Source organism: Lepidochelys kempii, chromosome 3 (assembly GCF_965140265.1).
Source record: "Lepidochelys kempii isolate rLepKem1 chromosome 3, rLepKem1.hap2, whole genome shotgun sequence".
NCBI lineage: Eukaryota > Metazoa > Chordata > Testudines > Cheloniidae > Lepidochelys > Lepidochelys kempii.
Genome location: NC_133258.1, coordinates 72,844,186 through 72,857,526, shown reverse-complemented (window position 1 = coordinate 72,857,526; position 13,341 = coordinate 72,844,186). Strand labels below are relative to the sequence as shown.

The 13,341-nt window shown below is 39.4% G+C and overlaps 1 protein-coding gene across 4 annotated transcripts in view; it reads right to left on the bottom strand.

The window, feature by feature from the left end:
* FUT9 (fucosyltransferase 9) overlaps window positions 1-13,341 on the bottom strand; it is a 112,895-nt gene that overhangs the window by 33,556 nt on the left and 65,998 nt on the right. The window contains exons 2-5 of one of the 4 annotated variants that reach the window (XR_012157797.1): window positions 12,388-12,430; window positions 6,851-6,918; window positions 6,219-6,312; window positions 4,688-5,036 (exon numbers count right to left, since the gene is read on the bottom strand). The exons of 1 other annotated variant lie outside the window; for it this stretch is intronic. The gene's annotated coding sequence lies outside the window, so the exon portion shown is untranslated. Of the gene's footprint in view, window positions 1-4,687; window positions 5,037-6,218; window positions 6,313-6,850; window positions 6,919-12,387; window positions 12,431-13,341 lie in introns of those variants that run through there. 2 more of the 4 variants (XR_012157798.1, XR_012157796.1) reach the window with 2 other exon arrangements.

Here is a 13,341-nt window from a genome sequence, read left to right as displayed (position 1 = left end):
AAGAAAATCAGAAAAAATAATTTTGGGTTCACCAGAAACTTAGTTTTTTTGAATTTTTCAGCAACCTAAAAGCTAAATAAAAAATAAAATAAAACAATAATAATGAATAATAATAACAATATTAATTTTGAGTCAACCCAATTTTGAGTCATTTTGTTCAACCAAAAATGAAATGTTTCATTTCTTTTACCTCTAAAAAAGTAAAAATAAGTATAATTTGAAACAATACACTGTTTTAGATCCAAAAAGGCAAAATTAAACTTTAAAAAAAATTTTTTTTGGTGTTTTTTTGACTGAAAGAATTCATCAAATTTGACACAAAAGCTTTCAGTCAACCCAAATCTGCACTTAAAAAAAAAAAAAAGACATCTGAAAAATTTAGCCCAGCACTACACACAGTGATGGATGGTAATTTCTTAAATGCCTAATCCATTTCTTTATTTCAAACTGTTCTTCCCCTCTCATTTTTAAGAGATAAAATGGACAGAGGTCTATGCTGATATCAAATTAACAAACACTTTTTCTTCCTTTATTCCCTTCTCTAAAGCTGTGTAGCATATAAAATAGGGATGCTGTAGCCTGTTAAGTAAAGGGTGAACTAGAGGCAGACCTGCTTAACATTGTTCACAGTGAATAGTCCCATTGATTTCACAGTGAGGATATGCGTTTGCAGGATGAAGGCTTAGGTACTTCAAATTTCAAACGGTAATTAGAAGACATACCTACATATATCATTGCTTTTATTTCAGCAATCTGTTTTCCCATTTGCTTCAGTTAAGTATTAGGTCTCTTTCTCCTATCTGTAGTAATGGAAGTAATAACCCAACTAACCCTGATTTAGCCATTTCTCAAAATAAAACTGATGCCACATCTGCAACTATGCCACATCTGCAATAGTGATAGAATAGCACAGAACAAATTAAGCATTTGGACTGGACGGAAAACAAGAATTCTGTTTCTTGAAGTTTCAAAATTTGTTTTGTTCTGCATTGCAACAAAAATGAGTTTTCAATTTTTTTTTTTTTGTAAAAAATGAGTGAGAGAGAGAGAGAGAGAGAGAGACACCCACCTGAGAATAGCCAATAATCCTATGGTTGGTCTCTCTCACTCACTCACTCAAAATTAAATCCTGGACTTGAAAAGCCTTTCCAACAAAAGTTTAGTTGGAACTGATGCATTTCCACAAAAATATGCATTTCTGACAAAAATTTCCTGACCAGCTGTATTAAGCAGGTAAAAATCTCCTGAAGTCATTATAAAACCAGAACAACTAACAAAGGAACAATCCTAAAAGGTTGAGATACAGTAACCCTGTAAAAATCACATACACAAGGAATGAGAATATAGAAATTGAAATAAAATAATTTTCCCCAAGGAACTCATGATCATACATATTAGGTACATAAACATTATATAACTCACGGAGGATAGATCCATCAGTGGCTATTAGCCAAGATGGTTAGAGATGCAAACCCATGCTCTGAGTGTCCCTAAACTTCTGACTTCTGGAAGCTGGGATTAGAGGACAGGTGATGGATCACTTGATACATTGCCCTGTTCTATTCACTATCTCTGAAGAATCTGGCACCGGCCACTATTAGAAGACAGGATACTGGATGGACGATTGGTCTGACCCAATACAGACATTCTTATGTTAACTCACTGTGTTTACCAGCCCCTTCAATTTAAGATAATATTAATTTCTAAGCCTGAATCACCTGCATATGAAATATAAAGTTTCATGCAACAACATAGTATGACAATTGATCTTGGTTTTCTTATAAAAGAGGCATATACCTGGAAATCCCAATGAAAATTAAATGTCTTATGTTTAAAGTTATTTAGAGGAGCCTTACCAGATAAATTTCCACATCCTTCCCTCTGGAGCTAGGGTGACATGGTCATAGTGAACTGCATTGTTAAGCAGATAGGCTACCATGTACAAGTTGGAACTGTGGGTTTACCTGAAGATATGAGTTGCAATAATCAAACCTGGCAGTCATCTGTGTGCAAATCACTTTAGCCAGGTCTGTATCTGGTAGGATGGAGCATAACTTTCTGGTCAGTGACAGATCAAAATGGGTTTTATTTACTGCCATGGCTATTTGGGCATCTAGTAGCTCTCAGGAGTCCAAGAAGACTCCAATGTTGCAAAGAAACTTGACACTCTGAGGCAGATGACCTTGACAGTGGAGAATATCAAAGGGAAGGCAAGAGCTTCCCTTTTCCAGCCAACCTCATCTTAATCAAGCCTGGGCTCAGATTCAGTGAGCTGCCCTTTATCCAGGAGTTCATTTGGAGATGGTTCCCTTCCTCCCTCCCTCCCATTTTCCCAACCTCATAAGCTCACAGTCTCCATGCCCAGCCAGTCCCAAATCCACTGAAGTTCCCAGTCCCCAATAAACTTGTTTATTAAATTAAATTAAATTATTAAAAGAGGCTAGAAACTTGATGGTAGTTAGTGAAGTCTCTGGAGCTAAATGACAGTTCCTTTAGTACTGGTCAAACTAGTGCATATAAAAGAGTAGGTGGTAGATTCCCCACAACACAGGAGATGTTGACAAACTCTGTCAGAAGGAATCCTGGGTGTTCTTTTCCATACTTTTCCTTTAGGACACCACAGATATGGGGTGGGGGGGGAGGGAAGCGGTGATCTTCTCTGTGAAATAAGAGGATAAATTCTCATATTGGGAAATACTGCATTCTGAGGTTGAGTGGATGCAAACAGGGTTTCTGCTTTTAATGCATTCCATGCTGTATATACACTAAAGCACAGGACCATCCACAATATATTTTCTTCCCCATAGCCGTGGAATCTATATTTAAATCTCTTGTGCTCTATCTTCCTACCAGTGATGTTACCAGCACTTTTTTTTCTGCAGCTGCTCAGCTGTCTAGTTCCTTAAAGGCAATTACTCCATGCTTTGCATTTGTGGTCAGGGCAGCCTTTTCATTACTTCTTTCAAACTATGTATGGTAATCTACCGCTAAGCACAATATGGAGTAAATTTTCCTAGTGGTGCAAGGGCATTTAATGGTGCAGGTTTCATTAACATCCGCTTAATCCTCGTAAAATACATTGAAAACTTGCCCTTAAGGTTTCCAAAAACTGTTCAGGAAAGCAGCTGATTGTGAGGCAAGGTGAACTCACAGCAAAACACTCACCAATAGTTTAGACACCTTGATGCTACTCAAGAGGATTTCTCCTTAATTCATCTGATTCTTTCCTGTCAAGTGACAATCACTTACTTTCCTCTATCTCATTTTTGAGTCATTGGCCGAAAGAATCTGACTTAGATCCCTCTCAGTATCACACTGTCTCTCTCTGCAGCCTCCGGCTTCATTCACTGCATACTTTCCAACTTCCGCACTGAATGAGGCAAGGGTTCCAGTGGAAAAAATAGTATGTGATCATGTAATTAAAGACTTTACTATGTACATTAAAAAGAGGGCAGAATTAAGGCTGACAGCAACTTTAATTCTGTTATTTCCTAACTTTGAGTATTTTGACTTTGCAAACATCATAGTTTTTGTGGGGTTTTAGGAATGAAATACTGATTTCTTTTAGTGGGTTAGAATTTGTCTGAAGACAGTGGGGTTCAAGTGAGATTTAAATGAAGAAAGGAATAGTCCAGTCTAGATTTAAATGATTCAAATAATGGAGCTTGCACAACTGCTCTAGGGATATTATTTCAGAATCTACTATCCTGGACAAGAAACTTTACTGGGAAATATATCCGGGAAGAAGAAAAAGAATATAGGTATAAATGGCACGTAGTTTAAAAAAAATTAGCATGTGATAAAACACTCCCCTACATAGGCAATATCACCTTATTTGTAAATTATTTAGTTCAAACTCTAATCAGATTACTATAGTCAATGATTTTTTGTCCAACTCCATCACAGTTCAAGGTGATGCTGCCATCTACCACCTAAGTCCTATAGACTATTTGGTGCAATCTGTTGCATTCCAAAAACAAAATAAATGCTCTTCAAAAGTATCCCTCAATGACAGAGCAAAAGAGACCTATAAAGAATGATTTGCAAAGACATGGAAATCTCCCAATTCCTCTGTCAGATCAAATACTGGGCCTGATCTTCCTTGAGGGTTGTGAGGCCCTCTCTTATTAGAATCCATAGCTCAATTCTCATTGCAGATTCTACTAGCAGATTGTCTTCAGAGTGGATATTAGTTTAATTTCAGTTTATTAATTTCCGTGCACTTAAACTGTCCTGCAGCAATATATACCAACACTGCTTTTCTTACTGTTAGTATTCTGAAAGTACATTTGAATTTGTAACTCTTGTTAAAATGAAGTGTGAAAACAAAACACGCAGCCAATTGCAAATATAAACCCATTTTAAAGTACTTGGGAATATAAACCCATTTTAAAGTACTTGGGATTTCCCCCCCATAATTACCACAAATTTGAATGTAGTGTAAAAATTGCAACAACTATTGGTCTCAGCACACAAAGCTCCATCCTGATTTGAACAACTGGACCTGTAGGCTTTTAGAGCAACAATGGCATACTAAAGACAATGGTGCCTGCCATCTGTTACTTATTGTCCTCAGACTCTTGGCATATTAGCAATGTATGTCTCAGCAAATTTTGGGCACCCATGGGTTATCAGGTGCTTAGAATAGGACCTGAAAAATACTGCATGTGACGCAACCAATTCAGCACTATTGTGTAACTTTATTTGAAAGAGTAAAGAAACATAAAAGGATAAGATTAAAATAGAACATCAAGCAGAATACAGTGTTTCTTAACAGAGATGAGGGATCTTTGCTTGGTTATCAATTTCCACGTACACCGATGAGAATAGTAATCATTTAATGCAGCAAGCGATAAGAAGTAAATGTTATGATTGAAATTTCAACCAGGAAAGTGCCCATGGCAATCCACTAGCCTGTATTTGCTGCAGGAGGCATGGTTCAGCTATTCTCATGAGATTGAGGCTAACATGCAGGCAAGTATGACAGGCATGTTAAATTCATGTGTGTCCTACAAGGTCCATGACATCTGGCAGCCCTGAAGAGAAAAATGGAAACACTTTGAAATAGGAAAAGGTTATTGAAAAAACCACGAAATTTGGCACAAGGTCTAATGGCAGATTAATACTAGAGCTGGTCAGGAGTTCATCGAAGAAATGTTTCCTGATTTGTGGAAACTGAAACTTGTCACGAAACATATCAGTTTCAACACAAGTTTCACTGGGAAGGTGTCTCATGTTTGGAATAGAATTTCTGGTCACTACCAAAGAGAATGCCCCCAGAACAGTCTAGGGATTGAGGAAGACCCAGGTTTAAATTTTTGGTTTGATTCAGGGAGAGACTTGAACATGGATCTCCAACAGCCAAGGTGTGTGCCCTAACCCCCAGGCTACTGAGGGATGTTTCTGTCTAATGTGGTTTTCTGGTGTGGTTTGTTTTTTTGGAGGTATTTTTTTGCAAAAGTTTTTGAAAGGCCTTTTGTCCTGATGCAAAATGCGAATAATATTAGACATCTCACAATTTTTCATAGGACAGGAAATTTCACACCCAGCTTTAGTTTTTAGAGCCAGAACAGCAATAATAGAATCGTAGGACTGAAAGGGACCTCGAGAGATCATCTAGTCCAGTTCCCTGCACTCAAGGCAGAACTAAGTATTATCTAGACCATCCCTGACATGTGTTTGTCTAACCTGCTCTTAAAAATCTCCAGTGATGAAGATTCCACCACCTCCCTAGGCAATTTATTCCAGTGCTTAACCACTCTGACAGTTAGGAAGTTTTTCCTAAACCGCCCTTGCTGCAATTTAAGCCGATTGCTTCTTGTCCTATCCTCAGAGGTTAAGAACAACAAATTTTCCCCCTCCTCCTTGTAACAACCTTTTATATACTTGAAAACTGTTATCATGTCCCCTCAGTCTTCTCTTCTCCAGACTAAACAAACCCAATTTTTTCAATCTTCCCTCATAGGTCATGTTTTTCTAGACCAGGGGTTCTCAAACTGTGGGTCGGGACCCCTCAGGGGGTCAAAAGATTATTACAGGGGAGTGGTCACAAGCTGTCAGCCTCCACCCCAAACCCCACTTTGCCTCCAGCATTTATAATGGTGTTAAATATGTAAGGAAGTATTTTTAAATTTAAAAGGGGGGGGGTCACACTCAGAGGTTTGCTATGTGAAAGGGGTCACCAATACAAAAGTTTGAGGAAGTTCTAGATCTTTAACCATTTTTGTTGCTCTTCTCTGGACTTTCTCCAATTCGTCCACATCTTTCCTGAAATGTGGTGCCCAGAACTGGACACAGTACTCCAGTTGAGACCTAATCAGTGTGGAGTAGAATGGAAGAATTACTTCTCGTGTCTTGCTTACAATACTCCTCCTAACACATCCCAGAATGATGTTTGCTTTTTTTGCAACAGCGTTACGCTGTTGACTCATATTTAGCTTGTGATCCACTATGACCCCCAGATCCCTTTCCGTAGTACTCCTTCCTAGGCAGTCATTTCCCATTTTGTATGTGTGCAATGGATTGTTCCTTCCTAAGTGGAGTACTTTGCATTTGTCCTCATTGAATTTCATCCTATTTACTTCAGATCATTTCTTCAGTTTGTCCAGATTATTTTGATTTTAATCCGATCTTCCAAAGCACTTGCAACCCCTCCCAGCTTGGTATCATCCACAAACTTTATAAGTGTACTCTGTATGCAATTATCTAAATCATTGATGAAGATATTGAATGGAACCGGACCCAAAACTGATCCCTGCGGGACCCCACTCATTATGCCCTTCTGGCATGTCTGTGAGAACCCCTGATAACAACGTTCTGCGAATGGTTTTCCAACCAGTTTTGCACCCACCTTATAGTGGCTCCATCTAGGTTGTATTATCGGTGTGTATTACTATCGAATGTATGCTTCTTTTGGTTCTGAAGAGTATTTAAATGTCATAATTAATCTAAGCAACAAACAAACAGCAACAAAGCAAATTAAACATTTTTTTTGGTATGATAAGAACAAATCTGTGCTGTCTTATGGGAGTATGCAAGATGTAATGAAAGTAAATTTAAATATTACTGAAGCACTAAGAAGAGATGCTGCAGTTAAGGGTTTTATGGATGTTTTATTTGAATAGATTTCTTATTTTATATTATTCTAAAAGAGTTTGGAGCAAGAAAAATGCAACACAGCGTTGCTCATGCAGAAGCATCACAGCCAAAACAGGAGGAGATAGTTACCTCTCTTTAAGGTTCTGGTTAAAATTATTTCTGCACACTTGGCAACCAGAAGGATATTGATGAAACCAAGAGATCTCAGGAAATGGCAAGAAAAGTATTAGGGTGCCGGAGGGATAGATATATGCAAAAGATTAAAAATGTAAAATCTGTAGCCTTGTTAAGCAGTGATTAAGGGTAGCAGAGGGCAGGGTAGAGGAACGGGTTTCAGTGAGAGGCAGCTAGGGTAAACATGTACAACCTGGAGTAATTGGATAAATAATCTATGACAAGTATCTGAAAAAATTTCTTCTTAATTATGAGATCTATTAATAAGGGAATTGGTGGAAGACCCATTACTTATGAATAAAGCACTGGAAATATATTGTAAGGAAAAAGTGGCAATAACAGAATGGTAAAAGGATGGATTAGAGGACATACGATTTTCCGCAGCTAAATTTTTATTAGTCCTGCTATGAAATAAGTATTAAACTGGACCCAGGGGAAGATGTAGAAGATGTGCTACAGGCTCCTCACCCAGGCTGGAGAAGCAAGGATGATTTGCTATTTTCTAAATGAGTAGGGGAAGGAAAATGAACAACAATTTTAACAGAAGTAGGCAAATAACTCTTCACTGTTGTAACCACATATTATCATCAACTCAGTAAGATTTTGCTGACGTGAAACAAAAAGGTGAAGGAATTTCTGGTGAGCGAATGGTGATCTCAAGATAAGGATCTGGATGTCAATATGAAATACAGCACTTGGGCTCTATATCTCCATGGGAGAGAACCAGAAGAAGGTATTCTTTTTCTTTATATCTTGGAATGAAACTTGGGGGGTGCTTCGATGAGGGTAAAGCACATCATGTTTTTCTTGGCCTGCTTGCTAATGAAGAGCTGACATTACTACCCTGGTCTTAGGATTTCTTGCCCCATCACTACTATGAGTGGGACATGGACAGTAGGAGAGGGGAGAAAAGCCTCACCACAGGATTCTGGCTAACCCAGTGGAGTTACCTTGAGATATCATGGTCCAGATCCTCAGACCCTTAGTTCCCTGTGCACCATTCCAGTAGCACAAGGGAACAGACTGAGCTACCATAGCCAGCTCTATGCTAGCCCTTCCAACAGATGGCCATCTTAGTGTGGGCTCGGGGCTGTCTTGGGGTGGGTCCGGGGCATGACCAAGCAGAGTGGTCCCATAGGGATCATCATCCACCCATACAAGTTAGAATAGCCTGGAGCTGTTTAACTTCCACCAGCGTTGGTTCAGCCCCCAGATCATGGTGGGGAAAAGAGAGTGGCATAAAACTATCTATGCCCCTATCCCCCATTTGCTACTCTGACACACCTGGGGTATAGCCCCATGTCTAGTATATCCAGGGTCGGAAGATGAATGTGTCTGGGAAAAACCCTTGAGCTAATTCCCTATAAGATATTCCTTGAGGTCTCTTCCTCTAGAAAAGGACCTTCATCTCTGCCAGACTAGCTTGTTTTTATTTCGGCAAGGAGCAAGCAATATACATATCAGGTAAAGGGATCCCTTCACTGACTATTGAAAAGCAGCCATTTTGGACAGGGGCTGTATCAGTGGGTTGGGGTGGGATACAGCAGTTGTTCAATGGTGTACAGTGACATTTTGGAACAGTCTATGGGCCAAATCCTGCGACTGACACTCAAGCAAAGTTGGCAGTGACTTCACTGGCAGTTTTAAATAGACTAAGTGATTCGACCCTATGGGAGGATGTAAATAGCGATGTTATGTCCAACTGAAACCAGAGAGGGAACTGGGATAGGCAATGTCACCATCCAAGTGGAATTTGACTAGGACATCAGCATTAATATCCTAATTCTAGCAAAATGTGGCATGGGATTTTTGAAATATAACAGTCAGGACATAAGCCTTGCCCAAAAGATGGTGGGCTAAATTCTCTTCCCAGTTACACTGGTTCAACCCCATTGACTTCAATATGGTTTTACAGGTGCAAAGAAGTGCAGAATTTGGCCCAGGATCTTCAGCCACGCAATGCCACCTAATAAAATGTATTCGTCTGAAATGGAGAGAAGCATGACATATACTGAATTGCCAGCATGATTTCCTGCAGCACCTTGGGTATTATGACAGCTGGAAAAAAATCTCTCATCATGAAGCAAAAACCTACATAGTTTCTAATAGCCTGTACCCCAGCAAATGAATAATCCCATTCATTTTATGTGGTGTTTAATCTAGCAATATACAATTCTTGTTGTGCTACTGAGCCATTTGAAAAAAAAAAAAACGAGCTAATTTTGCTTGGGCAACTGACAAGAGAGCAGCACTTTTCTCAAGCTTCATTTTGTTTCTAATTTATTTAGCCATGAGGCAGGCAAGGTAAGCCTTTTTTAGTTTATGTAAAGCTAAGGAGAAAAGAAGAATTCCACATATTTTAGAGACTACCAGATTTAACATTTGCATTTGATTTGCCATCCATAAAAATATTTTTAATAGAAGGACATCAAAGTTTATCTCTCTAGCTACCTTTGTCAGGGCTGACAATTTTATTGCTAGGTGTTGCCAGCAAAGAGCTTCTGAAATTTTTCCAGTTATCTTCTCCACTGCCAGAGTCATTACATTTGAGATGAAAGGCACTAGAGATTGTGTTGTAAAATCTAAATTTAAAATCTGTATGCACTGACAAAAATCAACATGCTATAATAGTGGACAAATTGCTCTTAAACCCTACATTTATTATGGAGTAGGCTTACCTCAGTGTAACAACACTGAAAAATAAAAGGATTCTTGATTCCTAGGTGAAATATTAAGGGTGCCTTGAAAGAGTCCATATAGTTTGCTGCTCTTCCTCTGAGTAAATAAGTTCAATTCACATAATAAATATTGACAAAGATTATCCTTTCCTCTTGTGCACTCTCTTCCCTTTTCCCCGCTTTTCACCTTCCCAGCTCATTCCTTTTCTGTTATCTCTTCTCCTCTTCCCTATTGCCATTCCCTTTTTGAGGCACTCCCCTTAAGTCATCCCTCTTATTTAACTGCAGTCTTCTCTCCAACCCACCCCTATTCTTCTCCCATCGTTCTGTATTTCCCCTTCCTCTTCCTCCCACTTCCCATCAGTGTTGACGCATCTCCCCCTCACTCCACTGAGTGTGTATGGAAACTTGCTTATGTCTGATAATTCATCAGGGTCTAGGTTTCCAGAAAACGTTAATGTCTGTGGAAGAGAATACAATGGAGCAGGGGAGAAATGTAACGTATGAGAGAAGGAGAGAGGCAATGCAATATGGCAGGGCAGTTGATGGAGAGGGAGAGAAACTGGAATTCCTGAGCATTGCTTAAGCATCAAAAGATTAATAAACTAAGGTTGATAGAAACATTACAGTACTCTTTATGGAACAGTAATATGATGAGAGGGGCATGGAAAGATCATGTTAGGTAGAGCTCAATCAAGACAGACAGGAAGGATACAGTGTCATACATGTTTCTTGACTTTAGCAAAGCTTTTGACACGGTCTCCCACAGTATTCTTGTCAGCAAGTTAAGGAAGTATGGGCTGGATGAATGCACTACAAGGTGGGTAGAAAGCTGGCTAGATTGTCGGGCTCAACGGGTAGTGATCAATGGCTCCATATCTAGTTGGCAGCCGGTATCAAGTGGAGTACCCCAAGGATCGGTCCTGGGGCCGGTTTTGTTCAATATCTTCATAAATGATCTGGAGGATGGTGTGGATTGCACTCTCAGCAAATTTGCGGATGATACTAAACTGGGAGGAGTGGTAGATACGCTGGAGGGGAGGGATAGGATACAGAAAGACCTAGACAAATTGGAGGATTGGGCCAAAAGAAATCTGATGAGGTTCAATAAGGATAAGTGCAGGGTCCTGCACTTAGGACGGAAGAACCCAATGCACCGCTACAGACTAGGGACCAAATGGCTAGGCAGCAGTTCTGCGGAAAAGGACCTAGGGGTGACAGTGGACGAGAAGCTGGATATGAGTCAGCAGTGTGCCCTTGTTGCCAAGAAGGCCAATGGCATTTTGGGATGTATAAGTAGGGGCATAGCGAGCAGATCGAGGGACGTGATCGTTCCCCTCTATTCGACATTGGTGAGGCCTCATCTGGAGTACTGTGTCCAGTTTTGGGCCCCACACTTCAAGAAGGATGTGGATAAATTGGAGAGAGTCCAGCGAAGGGCAACAAAAATGATTAGGGGACTGGAACACATGACTGATGAGGAGAGGCTGAGGGAGCTGGGATTGTTTAGCCTGCAGAAGAGAAGAATGAGGGGGGATTTGATAGCTGCTTTCAACTACCTGAAAGAGGGTTCCAAAGAGGATGGCTCTAGACTGTTCTCAATGGTAGCAGATGACAGAACGAGGAGTAATGGTCTCAAGTTGCAGTGGGGGAGGTTTAGATTGGATATTAGGAAAAACTTTTTCACTAAGAGGGTGGTGAAACACTGGAATGCGTTACCTAGGGAGGTGGTAGAATCTCCTTCCTTAGAGGTTTTTAAGGTCAGGCTTGACAAAGCCCTGGCTGGGATGATTTAACTGGGAATTGGTCCTGCTTTGAGCAGGGGGTTGGACTAGATGACCTTCTGGGGTCCCTTCCAACCCTGATATTCTATGATTCTATGTGTTACAATAAAAAAGTAGGAGGAGTCAAAGAGTCATAAAAATCTTTGTATCTTTTTCTTGTGGTCTTTCCGCTACTTATTTGAAAGTAGAGACTCACTAAAATTCAGGTCTCTTTTTGGTTGAAGGGACCAGTCTATTCTTAAACATTTTTTTGGCTATCAAACGCTGCACAGAATATTCACTTTCACCACAGGCATAAATAATTAAGACTGTTGTAAACTCTCCCAAAAAGAGTGAGCCAAATGCAAATTGTCAGTAAGAATTTAAAAAAAATAAAAAAAATAAAATCAGTTATTAAATACCTCCCCAAAAATATGGGATTTGGAGCAAAGCCAAAGCATGTAAGTTAGCAGGCCAGTACACTGATTTACATTCCCAGCAGTTTTTAGAACAATATTGTGTAGCTAAGCACAAATAATACACAGAGCTGTCATGAAATTGATTCCAACTGTGTATGCTCAGAAGCCAGGTTAGTGGCATGCATTGCTTTTTTAAATGTCATTTAAACATATAAAGGTATATGTCTTTATCAAAAGATGTAGAGGATATCATACTTAAGTTTTCTGGTGAAACATGGTTCCTCTCTGTAGAAATCACCTGCATTGTAAAAGGAACAAAAACACTGTATTTCATAAATTGAAATTAATTGCACATGGCATAAAAAATAGAAACATCTTTTAAAAAGAAGTTGTGCAAATGACCATCACAGCCTAGGGCTTTAAAAAAAACAAAAACAAAAAAAAACAACTCTGGCAAAGCAATTAATGATAACAAGAATTACCCTCATGAGATAACATGATCATAAAATACAAAGGGAGGGCTGAGATTTATTCATAAAAGGGAGTCAAAAAAGCAAACAGAATGTTGGGAATCATTAAAAAAGGGATAGATAATAAGGCAGAAAATATCATATTGCATCTATATAAATCCATGGTACAACAACATCTCGAATAGTGCATGCAGATATGGTCGCCCCATCAAAAAAGATATACTGGAATTGGAAAAGGTTCAGAAAAGGGCAACAAAAATGGTTAGGGGTATGGAACAGCTTCCATATGAGGACAGATTAATAAGACTGGGACTTTTCAGCTTAGAAAAGAGTTGACTAAGAGGGGGATATGATTGAGATCTGTAAAATCATGACTGGTGTGGAGAAAGAAAATAAGGAAGTGTTATTTACTCCGCCTTATAACACAAGAACTAGGGGTCACCAAATGAAATTAATAGGCAGCAGTTTAAAAACAAACAAAAGAGAGTATTTCTTCCCTCAAGGCACAAGTGGAACTCTTTGCCAGAGGATGTTGTGAAGGCCAAGACTATAACAGGGCTCAAAAAAGAACTAGATACATTCATGGAAGATAGATCCATCAATGGCTATTAGCCAGGATGGACAGGGATGGTGTCCTTAGCCTCTGTTTGCCAGAAGCTGGGAATGGGTGACTGGGGATGGATCACTTGATGATTACCTGTTCTGTTCGTTCCCTTTGGGGCACCTGGCATTGGTCACT